Genomic DNA, 12,952 nt, shown 5'->3' with positions numbered 1-12,952 from the left:
GCCATCTAGTTTTGCTGGTCTTCAGTTCGAGACTCGAAACTGAGAACTTTTTCAATATATTTTTCTTTTCTTTTTTTTACATTTTTTTAGATATTTTTATCCTTTATTCCCACACTTACTACGAACTTTCCCAAATCTTATACTAGTAAAATAAAATTTTATGTCAAAATATTTCTATATTCAAGAGAAATTTTAGGAGTCGAGTTCATGCACATGCGCAGAATTCATTCCTATTCAAAACATTGTGCTTTTAGACCAGAATGACACCACGTTAAAACTTTTAGTGGATAATCATAATGAGAGTCTTAGACCATTCAGACGCGCTGCGGGTACGAAGCTTCGTGGCCAGATCGGCAGCACGAGCCATCTAGTTTTGCTGGTCTTCAGTTCGAGACTCGAAACTGAGAACTTTTTCAATATATTTTTCTTTTCTTTTTTTTACATTTTTTTAGATATTTTTATCCTTTATTCCCACACTTACTACGAACTTTCCCAAATCTTATACTAGTAAAATAAAATTTTATGTCAAAATATTTCTATATTCAAGAGAAATTTTAGGAGTCGAGTTCACGCACATGCGCAGAATTCATTCCTATTCAAAACATTGTGCTTTTAGACCAGAATGACACCACGTTAAAACATTTAGTGGATAATCATAATGAGAGTCTTAAACCATTCAGACGCGCTGCGGGTACGAAGCTTCGTCGCCAGATCGGTAGCACGAGCCATCTAGTTTTGCTGGTCTTTAGTTCGAGTCACGAAACTGAGAACTTTTTCAATATATTTTTCTTTTCTTTTTTTTACATTTTTTTTTAGATATTTTAATCCTTTATTCCCACACTTACTACGAACTTTTCCAAATCTTATACTACTAAAATAAAATTTTATGTCGAAATATTTCTATATTCAAGAGAAATTTTAGTAGTCGATTTCACGCACATGCGCAGAATTCATTCCTATTCAAAACATTGTGCTTTTAGACCAGAATGACACCACGTTAAAACTTTTAGTGGATAATCATAATGAGAGTCTTAGACCATTCAGACGCGCTGCGGGTACGAAGCTTCGTGGCCAGATCGGCAGCACGAGCCATCTAGTTTTGCTGGTCTTCAGTTCGAGACTCGAAACTGAGAACTTTTTCAATATATTTTTCTTTTCTTTTTTTTACATTTTTTTTTAGATATTTTAATCCTTTATTCCCACACTTACTACGAACTTTTCCAAATCTTATACTACTAAAATAAAATTTTATGTCGAAATATTTCTATATTCAAGAGAAATTTTAGTAGTCGATTTCACGCACATGCGCAGAATTCATTCCTATTCAAAACATTGTGCTTTTAGAACAGAATGACACCACGTTAACACTTTTAGTAGATAATCATAATGAGAGTCTTAGACCATTCAGACGCGCTGCGGGTACGAAGCATCGTGGCCAGATCGGCAGCACGAGCCATCTAGTTTTGCTGGTCTTCAGTTCGAGTCTCGAAACTGAGAACTTTTTAAATATATTTTTCTTTTCTTTTTTTTACATTTTTTTTAGATATTTTTATCCTTTATTCCCACACTTACTACGAACTTTTCCAAATCTTATACTACTAAAATAAAATTTTATGTCAAAATATTTCTATATTCAAGAGAAATTTTAGGAGTCGAGTTCATGCACATGCGCAGAATTCATTCCTATTCAAAACATTGTGCTTTTAGACCAGAATGACACCACGTTAAAACTTTTAGTGGATAATCATAATGAGACTCTTAGACCATTCAGACGCGCTGCGGGTACGACGCTTCGTGGCCAGATCGGCAGCACGAGCCATCTAGTTTTGCTGGTCTTCAGTTCGAGTCTCGAAACTGAGAACTTTTGAAATATATTTTTCTTTTCTTTTTTTTACATTTTTTAAAGATATTTTTATCCTTTATTCCCACACTTACTACGAACTTTTCCAAATCTTATACTACTAAAATAAAATTTTATGTCAAAATATTTCTATATTCAAGAGAAATTTTAGGAGTCGAGTTCACGCACATACGCAGAATTCACTCCTATTCAAAACATTGTGCTTTTAGAATAGAATGACACCACGTTAAAACTTTTAGTGGATAATCATAATGAGAGTCTTAGACCATTCAGACGCGCTGCGGGTACGACGCTTCGTGGCCAGATCCGCAGCAGGAGCCATCTAGTTTTGATGGTCTTCAGTTCGAGTCTCGAAACTGAGAACTTTTTAAACATATTTTTCTTTTCTTTTTTTAAAATTTTTTTTAGATATTTTTATCCTTTATTCCCACACTTACTACGAACTTTTCCAAATCTTATACTACTAAAATAAAATTTTATGTCGAAATATTTCTATATTCAAGAGAAATTTTAGGAGTCGATTTCACGCACATGCGCAGAATTCATTCCTATTCAAAACATTGTGCTTTTAGACCAGAATGACACCACGTTAACACTTTTAGTAGATAATCATAATGAGAGTCTTAGACCATTCAGACGCGCTGCGGGTACGAAGCTTCGTGGCCAGATCGGCAGCATTAGCCATCTAGTTTTGCTGGTCTTCAGTTCGAGTCTCGAAACTGAGAACTTTTTAAATATATTTTTCTTTTCTTTTTTTTACATTTTTCTTAGATATTTTTATCCTTTATTCCCACACTTACTACGAACTTTTCCAAATCTTATACTACTAAAATAAAATTTTATGTCAAAATATTTCTATATTCAAGAGAAATTTTAGGAGTCGAGTTCATGCACATGCGCAGAATTCATTCCTATTCAAAACATTGTGCTTTTAGACCAGAATGACACCACGTTAAAACTTTTAGTGGATAATCATAATGAGAGTCTTAGACCATTCAGACGCGCTGCGGGTACGAAGCTTCGTGGCCAGATCGGCAGCACGAGGCATCTAGTTTTGCTGGTCTTCAGTTCGAGACTCGAAACTGAGAACTTTTTCAATATATTTTTCTTTTCTTTTTTTTACATTTTTTTAGATATTTTTATCCTTTATTCCCACACTTACTACGAACTTTCCCAAATCTTATACTAGTAAAATAAAATTTTATGTCAAAATATTTCTATATTCAAGAGAAATTTTAGGAGTCGAGTTCACGCACATGCGCAGAATTCATTCCTATTCAAAACATTGTGCTTTTAGACCAGAATGACACCACGTTAAAACTTTTAGTGGATAATCATAATGAGAGTCTTAAACCATTCAGACGCGCTGCGGGTACGAAGCTTCGTCGCCAGATCGGTAGCACGAGCCATCTAGTTTTGCTGGTCTTTAGTTCGAGTCACGAAACTGAGAACTTTTTCAATATATTTTTCTTTTCTTTTTTTTACATTTTTTTTTAGATATTTTTATCTTTTATTCCCACACTTACTACGAACTTTTATAAATCTTATACTACTAAAATAAAATTTTATGTCAAAATATTTCTATATTCAAGAGAAATTTTAGGAGTCGAGTTCATGCACATGCGCAGAATTCAGTCCTATTCAAAACATTGTGCTTTTAGACCACAATGACACCACGTTAAAACTTTTAGTGGATAATCATAATGAGAGTCTTAGACCATTCAGACGCGCTGCAGGTACGACGCTTCGTGGCCAGATCGGCAGCACGAGCCATCTAGTTTTGCTGGTCTTCAGTTCGAGTCTCGAAACTGAGAACTTTTTAAATATATTTTTCTTTTCTTTTTTTTACAATTTTTTTTATATATTTTTATCCTTTAATCCCACACTTACTACGAACGTTTCCAAATCTTATACTACTAAAATAAAATTTTATGTCAAAATATTTCTATATTCAAGAGAAATTTTAGGAGTCGAGTTCACGCACATGCGCAGAATTCATTCCTATTCAAAACATTGTGCTTTTAGACCAGAATGACACCACGTTAAAACTTTTAGTGGATAATCATAATGAGAGTCTTAGACCATTCAGATGCGCTGCGGGTACGAAGCTTTGTGGCCAGATCGGCAGCACGAGCCATCTAGTTTTGCTGGTCTTCAGTTCGAGTCTCGAAACTGAGAACTTTTTCAATATATTTTTCTTTTCTTTTTTTTTACTTTTTTTTTAGATATTTTAATCCTTTATTCCCACACTTACTACGAACTTTTCCAAATCTTATACTACTAAAATAAAATTTTATGTCGAAATATTTCTATATTCAAGAGAAATTTTAGGAGTCGATTTCACGCACATGCGCAGAATTCATTCCTATTCAAAACATTGTGCTTTTAGACCAGAATGACACCACGTTAACACTTTTAGTAGATAATCATAATGAGAGTCTTAGACCATTCAGACGCGCTGCGGGTACGAAGCTTCGTGGCCAGATCGGCAGCACGAGCCATCTAGTTTTGCTGGTCTTCAGTTCGAGTCTCGAAACTGAGAACTTTTTAAATATATTTTTCTTTTCTTTTTTTTACATTTTTTTTAGATATTTTTATCCTTTATTCCCACACTTACTACGAACTTTTCCAAATCTTATACTACTAAAATAAAATTTTATGTCAAAATATTTCTATATTCAAGAGAAATTTTAGGAGTCGAGTTCATGCACATGCGCAGAATTCATTCCTATTCAAAACATTGTGCTTTTAGACCAGAATGACACCACGTTAAAACTTTTAGTGGATAATCATAATGAGACTCTTAGACCATTCAGACGCGCTGCGGGTACGAAGCTTCGTGGCCAGATCGGCCGCACGAGCCATCTAGTTTTGCTGGTCTTCAGTTCGAGACTCGAAACTGAGAACTTTTTCAATATATTTTTCTTTTCTTTTTTTTACATTTTTTTAGATATTTTTATCCTTTATTCCCACACTTACTACGAACTTTCCCAAATCTTATACTAGTAAAATAAAATTTTATGTCAAAATATTTCTATATTCAAGAGAAATTTTAGGAGTCGAGTTCATGCACATGCGCAGAATTCAGTCGTATTCAAAACATTGTGCTTTTAGACCAGAATGACACCACGTTAAAACCTTTAGTGGATAATCATAATGAGAGTCTTAGACCATTCAGACGCGCTGTGGGTACGAAGCTTCGTGGCCAGATCGGCAGCACGAGCCATCTCGTTTTGCTGGTCTTCAGTTCGAGTCTCGAAACTGAGAACTTTTGAAATATATTTTTCTTTTCTTTTTTTTACATTTTTTAAAGATATTTTTATCCTTTATTCCCACACTTACTACGAACTTTTCCAAATCTTATACTACTAAAATAAAATTTTATGTCAAAATATTTCTATATTCAAGAGAAATTTTAGGAGTCGAGTTCACGCACATACGCAGAATTCACTCCTATTCAAAACATTGTGCTTTTAGAATAGAATGACACCACGTTAAAACTTTTAGTGGATAATCATAATGAGAGTCTTAGACCGTTCAGACGAGCTGCGGGTACGACGCTTCGTGGCCAGATCCGCAGCAGGAGCCATCTAGTTTTGATGGTCTTCAGTTCGAGTCTCGAAACTGAGAACTTTTTAAACATATTTTTCTTTTCTTTTTTTAAAATTTTTTTTAGATATTTTTATCCTTTATTCCCACACTTACTACGAACTTTTCCAAATCTTATACTACTAAAATAAAATTTTATGTCGAAATATTTCTATATTCAAGAGAAATTTTAGGAGTCGATTTCACGCACATGCGCAGAATTCATTCCTATTCAAAACATTGTGCTTTTAGACCAGAATGACACCACGTTAACACTTTTAGTAGATAATCATAATGAGAGTCTTAGACCATTCAGACGCGCTGCGGGTACGAAGCTTCGTGGCCAGATCGGCAGCATTAGCCATCTAGTTTTGCTGGTCTTCAGTTCGAGTCTCGAAACTGAGAACTTTTTAAATATATTTTTCTTTTCTTTTTTTTACATTTTTCTTAGATATTTTTATCCTTTATTCCCACACTTACTACGAACTTTTCCAAATCTTATACTACTAAAATAAAATTTTATGTCAAAATATTTCTATATTCAAGAGAAATTTTAGGAGTCGAGTTCATGCACATGCGCAGAATTCATTCCTATTCAAAACATTGTGCTTTTAGACCAGAATGACACCACGTTAAAACTTTTAGTGGATAATCATAATGAGAGTCTTAGACCATTCAGACGCGCTGCGGGTACGAAGCTTCGTGGCCAGATCGGCAGCACGAGCCATCTAGTTTTGCTGGTCTTCAGTTCGAGACTCGAAACTGAGAACTTTTTCAATATATTTTTCTTTTCTTTTTTTTACATTTTTTTAGATATTTTTATCCTTTATTCCCACACTTACTACGAACTTTCCCAAATCTTATACTAGTAAAATAAAATTTTATGTCAAAATATTTCTATATTCAAGAGAAATTTTAGGAGTCGAGTTCACGCACATGCGCAGAATTCATTCCTATTCAAAACATTGTGCTTTTAGACCAGAATGACACCACGTTAAAACTTTTAGTGGATAATCATAATGAGAGTCTTAGACCATTCAGACGCGCTGCAGGTACGACGCTTCGTGGCCAGATCGGCAGCACGAGCCATCTAGTTTTGCTGGTCTTCAGTTCGAGTCTCGAAACTGAGAACTTTTTAAATATATTTTTCTTTTCTTTTTTTTACAATTTTTTTTATATATTTTTATCCTTTAATCCCACACTTACTACGAACGTTTCCAAATCTTATACTACTAAAATAAAATTTTATGTCAAAATATTTCTATATTCAAGAGAAATTTTAGGAGTCGAGTTCACGCACATGCGCAGAATTCATTCCTATTCAAAACATTGTGCTTTTAGACCAGAATGACACCACGTTAAAACTTTTAGTGGATAATCATAATGAGAGTCTTAGACCATTCAGATGCGCTGCGGGTACGAAGCTTTGTGGCCAGATCGGCAGCACGAGCCATCTAGTTTTGCTGGTCTTCAGTTCGAGTCTCGAAACTGAGAACTTTTTCAATATATTTTTCTTTTCTTTTTTTTACTTTTTTTTTAGATATTTTAATCCTTTATTCCCACACTTACTACGAACTTTTCCAAATCTTATACTACTAAAATAAAATTTTATGTCGAAATATTTCTATATTCAAGAGAAATTTTAGGAGTCGATTTCACGCACATGCGCAGAATTCATTCTTATTCAAAACATTGTGCTTTTAGACCAGAATGACACCACGTTAACACTTTTAGTAGATAATCATAATGAGAGTCTTAGACCATTCAGACGCGCTGCGGGTACGAAGCTTCGTGGCCAGATCGGCAGCACGAGCCATCTAGTTTTGCTGGTCTTCAGTTCGAGTCTCGAAACTGAGAACTTATTAAATATATTTTTCTTTTCTTTTTTTTACATTTTTTTTAGATATTTTTATCCTTTATTCCCACACTTACTACGAACTTTTCCAAATCTTATATTACTAAAATAAAATTTTATGTCAAAATATTTCTATATTCAAGAGAAATTTTAGGAGTCGAGTTCATGCACATGCGCAGAATTCATTCCTATTCAAAACATTGTGCTTTTAGACCAGAATGACACCACGTTAAAACTTTTAGTGGATAATCATAATGAGACTCTTAGACCATTCAGACGCGCTGCGGGTACGAAGCTTCGTGGCCAGATCGGCAGCACGAGCCATCTAGTTTTGCTGGTCTTCAGTTCGAGACTCGAAACTGAGAACTTTTTCAATATATTTTTCTTTTCTTTTTTTTACATTTTTTTAGATATTTTTATCCTTTATTCCCACACTTACTACGAACTTTCCCAAATCTTATACTAGTAAAATAAAATTTTATGTCAAAATATTTCTATATTCAAGAGAAATTTTAGGAGTCGAGTTCATGCACATGCGCAGAATTCATTCCTATTCAAAACATTGTGCTTTTAGACCAGAATGACACCACGTTAAAACTTTTAGTGGATAATCATAATGAGAGTCTTAGACCATTCAGACGCGCTGCGGGTACGAAGCTTCGTGGCCAGATCGGCAGCACGAGCCATCTAGTTTTGCTGGTCTTCAGTTCGAGACTCGAAACTGAGAACTTTTTCAATATATTTTTCTTTTCTTTTTTTTACATTTTTTTAGATATTTTTATCCTTTATTCCCACACTTACTACGAACTTTCCCAAATCTTATACTAGTAAAATAAAATTTTATGTCAAAATATTTCTATATTCAAGAGAAATTTTAGGAGTCGAGTTCACGCACATGCGCAGAATTCATTCCTATTCAAAACATTGTGCTTTTAGACCAGAATGACACCACGTTAAAACATTTAGTGGATAATCATAATGAGAGTCTTAAACCATTCAGACGCGCTGCGGGTACGAAGCTTCGTCGCCAGATCGGTAGCACGAGCCATCTAGTTTTGCTGGTCTTTAGTTCGAGTCACGAAACTGAGAACTTTTTCAATATATTTTTCTTTTCTTTTTTTTACATTTTTTTTAGATATTTTAATCCTTTATTCCCACACTTACTACGAACTTTTCCAAATCTTATACTACTAAAATAAAATTTTATGTCGAAATATTTCTATATTCAAGAGAAATTTTAGTAGTCGATTTCACGCACATGCGCAGAATTCATTCCTATTCAAAACATTGTGCTTTTAGACCAGAATGACACCACGTTAAAACTTTTAGTGGATAATCATAATGAGAGTCTTAGACCATTCAGACGCGCTGCGGGTACGAAGCTTCGTGGCCAGATCGGCAGCACGAGCCATCTAGTTTTGCTGGTCTTCAGTTCGAGACTCGAAACTGAGAACTTTTTCAATATATTTTTCTTTTCTTTTTTTTACATTTTTTTTTAGATATTTTAATCCTTTATTCCCACACTTACTACGAACTTTTCCAAATCTTATACTACTAAAATAAAATTTTATGTCGAAATATTTCTATATTCAAGAGAAATTTTAGTAGTCGATTTCACGCACATGCGCAGAATTCATTCCTATTCAAAACATTGTGCTTTTAGAACAGAATGACACCACGTTAACACTTTTAGTAGATAATCATAATGAGAGTCTTAGACCATTCAGACGCGCTGCGGGTACGAAGCATCGTGGCCAGATCGGCAGCACGAGCCATCTAGTTTTGCTGGTCTTCAGTTCGAGTCTCGAAACTGAGAACTTTTTAAATATATTTTTCTTTTCTTTTTTTTACATTTTTTTTAGATATTTTTATCCTTTATTCCCACACTTACTACGAACTTTTCCAAATCTTATACTACTAAAATAAAATTTTATGTCAAAATATTTCTATATTCAAGAGAAATTTTAGGAGTCGAGTTCATGCACATGCGCAGAATTCATTCCTATTCAAAACATTGTGCTTTTAGACCAGAATGACACCACGTTAAAACTTTTAGTGGATAATCATAATGAGACTCTTAGACCATTCAGACGCGCTGCGGGTACGACGCTTCGTGGCCAGATCGGCAGCACGAGCCATCTAGTTTTGCTGGTCTTCAGTTCGAGTCTCGAAACTGAGAACTTTTGAAATATATTTTTCTTTTCTTTTTTTTACATTTTTTAAAGATATTTTTATCCTTTATTCCCACACTTACTACGAACTTTTCCAAATCTTATACTACTAAAATAAAATTTTATGTCAAAATATTTCTATATTCAAGAGAAATTTTAGGAGTCGAGTTCACGCACATACGCAGAATTCACTCCTATTCAAAACATTGTGCTTTTAGAATAGAATGACACCACGTTAAAACTTTTAGTGGATAATCATAATGAGAGTCTTAGACCATTCAGACGCGCTGCGGGTACGACGCTTCGTGGCCAGATCCGCAGCAGGAGCCATCTAGTTTTGATGGTCTTTAGTTCGAGTCTCGAAACTGAGAACTTTTTAAACATATTTTTCTTTTCTTTTTTTAAAATTTTTTTTAGATATTTTTATCCTTTATTCCCACACTTACTACGAACTTTTCCAAATCTTATACTACTAAAATAAAATTTTATGTCGAAATATTTCTATATTCAAGAGAAATTTTAGGAGTCGATTTCACGCACATGCGCAGAATTCATTCCTATTCAAAACATTGTGCTTTTAGACCAGAATGACACCACGTTAACACTTTTAGAAGATAATCATAATGAGAGTCTTAGACCATTCAGACGCGCTGCGGGTACGAAGCTTCGTGGCCAGATCGGCAGCATTAGCCATCTAGTTTTGCTGGTCTTCAGTTCGAGTCTCGAAACTGAGAACTTTTTAAATATATTTTTCTTTTCTTTTTTTTACATTTTTCTTAGATATTTTTATCCTTTATTCCCACACTTACTACGAACTTTTCCAAATCTTATACTACTAAAATAAAATTTTATGTCAAAATATTTCTATATTCAAGAGAAATTTTAGGAGTCGAGTTCATGCACATGCGCAGAATTCATTCCTATTCAAAACATTGTGCTTTTAGACCAGAATGACACCACGTTAAAACTTTTAGTGGATAATCATAATGAGAGTCTTAGACCATTCAGACGCGCTGCGGGTACGAAGCTTCGTGGCCAGATCGGCAGCACGAGGCATCTAGTTTTGCTGGTCTTCAGTTCGAGACTCGAAACTGAGAACTTTTTCAATATATTTTTCTTTTCTTTTTTTTACATTTTTTTAGATATTTTTATCCTTTATTCCCACACTTACTACGAACTTTCCCAAATCTTATACTAGTAAAATAAAATTTTATGTCAAAATATTTCTATATTCAAGAGAAATTTTAGGAGTCGAGTTCACGCACATGCGCAGAATTCATTCCTATTCAAAACATTGTGCTTTTAGACCAGAATGACACCACGTTAAAACTTTTAGTGGATAATCATAATAAGAGTCTTAAACCATTCAGACGCGCTGCGGGTACGAAGCTTCGTCGCCAGATCGGTAGCACGAGCCATCTAGTTTTGCTGGTCTTTAGTTCGAGTCACGAAACTGAGAACTTTTTCAATATATTTTTCTTTTCTTTTTTTTACATTTTTTTTTAGATATTTTTATCTTTTATTCCCACACTTACTACGAACTTTTATAAATCTTATACTACTAAAATAAAATTTTATGTCAAAATATTTCTATATTCAAGAGAAATTTTAGGAGTCGAGTTCATGCACATGCGCAGAATTCAGTCCTATTCAAAACATTGTGCTTTTAGACCACAATGACACCACGTTAAAACTTTTAGTGGATAATCATAATGAGAGTCTTAGACCATTCAGACGCGCTGCAGGTACGACGCTTCGTGGCCAGATCGGCAGCACGAGCCATCTAGTTTTGCTGGTCTTCAGTTCGAGTCTCGAAACTGAGAACTTTTTAAATATATTTTTCTTTTCTTTTTTTTACAATTTTTTTTATATATTTTTATCCTTTAATCCCACACTTACTACGAACGTTTCCAAATCTTATACTACTAAAATAAAATTTTATGTCAAAATATTTCTATATTCAAGAGAAATTTTAGGAGTCGAGTTCACGCACATGCGCAGAATTCATTCCTATTCAAAACATTGTGCTTTTAGACCAGAATGACACCACGTTAAAACTTTTAGTGGATAATCATAATGAGAGTCTTAGACCATTCAGATGCGCTGCGGGTACGAAGCTTTGTGGCCAGATCGGCAGCACGAGCCATCTAGTTTTGCTGGTCTTCAGTTCGAGTCTCGAAACTGAGAACTTTTTCAATATATTTTTCTTTTCTTTTTTTTTACTTTTTTTTTAGATATTTTAATCCTTTATTCCCACACTTACTACGAACTTTTCCAAATCTTATACTACTAAAATAAAATTTTATGTCGAAATATTTCTATATTCAAGAGAAATTTTAGGAGTCGATTTCACGCACATGCGCAGAATTCATTCCTATTCAAAACATTGTGCTTTTAGACCAGAATGACACCACGTTAACACTTTTAGTAGATAATCATAATGAGAGTCTTAGACCATTCAGACGCGCTGCGGGTACGAAGCTTCGTGGCCAGATCGGCAGCACGAGCCATCTAGTTTTGCTGGTCTTCAGTTCGAGTCTCGAAACTGAGAACTTTTTAAATATATTTTTCTTTTCTTTTTTTTACATTTTTTTTAGATATTTTTATCCTTTATTCCCACACTTACTACGAACTTTTCCAAATCTTATACTACTAAAATAAAATTTTATGTCAAAATATTTCTATATTCAAGAGAAATTTTAGGAGTCGAGTTCATGCACATGCGCAGAATTCATTCCTATTCAAAACATTGTGCTTTTAGACCAGAATGACACCACGTTAAAACTTTTAGTGGATAATCATAATGAGACTCTTAGACCATTCAGACGCGCTGCGGGTACGAAGCTTCGTGGCCAGATCGGCAGCACGAGCCATCTAGTTTTGCTGGTCTTCAGTTCGAGACTCGAAACTGAGAACTTTTTCAATATATTTTTCTTTTCTTTTTTTTACATTTTTTTAGATATTTTTATCCTTTATTCCCACACTTACTACGAACTTTCCCAAATCTTATACTAGTAAAATAAAATTTTATGTCAAAATATTTCTATATTCAAGAGAAATTTTAGGAGTCGAGTTCATGCACATGCGCAGAATTCATTCCTATTCAAAACATTGTGCTTTTAGACCAGAATGACACCACGTTAAAACTTTTAGTGGATAATCATAATGAGAGTCTTAGACCATTCAGACGCGCTGCGGGTACGAAGCTTCGTGGCCAGATCGGCAGCACGAGCCATCTAGTTTTGCTGGTCTTCAGTTCGAGACTCGAAACTGAGAACTTTTTCAATATATTTTTCTTTTCTTTTTTTTACATTTTTTTAGATATTTTTATCCTTTATTCCCACACTTACTACGAACTTTCCCAAATCTTATACTAGTAAAATAAAATTTTACGTCAAAATATTTCTATATTCAAGAGAAATTTTAGGAGTCGAGTTCAAGCACATGCGCAGAATTCATTCCTATTCAAAACATTGT

This window comes from Argiope bruennichi, chromosome X1, assembly GCF_947563725.1.
Source record: "Argiope bruennichi chromosome X1, qqArgBrue1.1, whole genome shotgun sequence".
In the NCBI taxonomy this organism is placed as follows: Eukaryota; Metazoa; Arthropoda; class Arachnida; order Araneae; family Araneidae; genus Argiope; species Argiope bruennichi.
Note: the sequence above shows the minus strand (reverse complement) of the source record.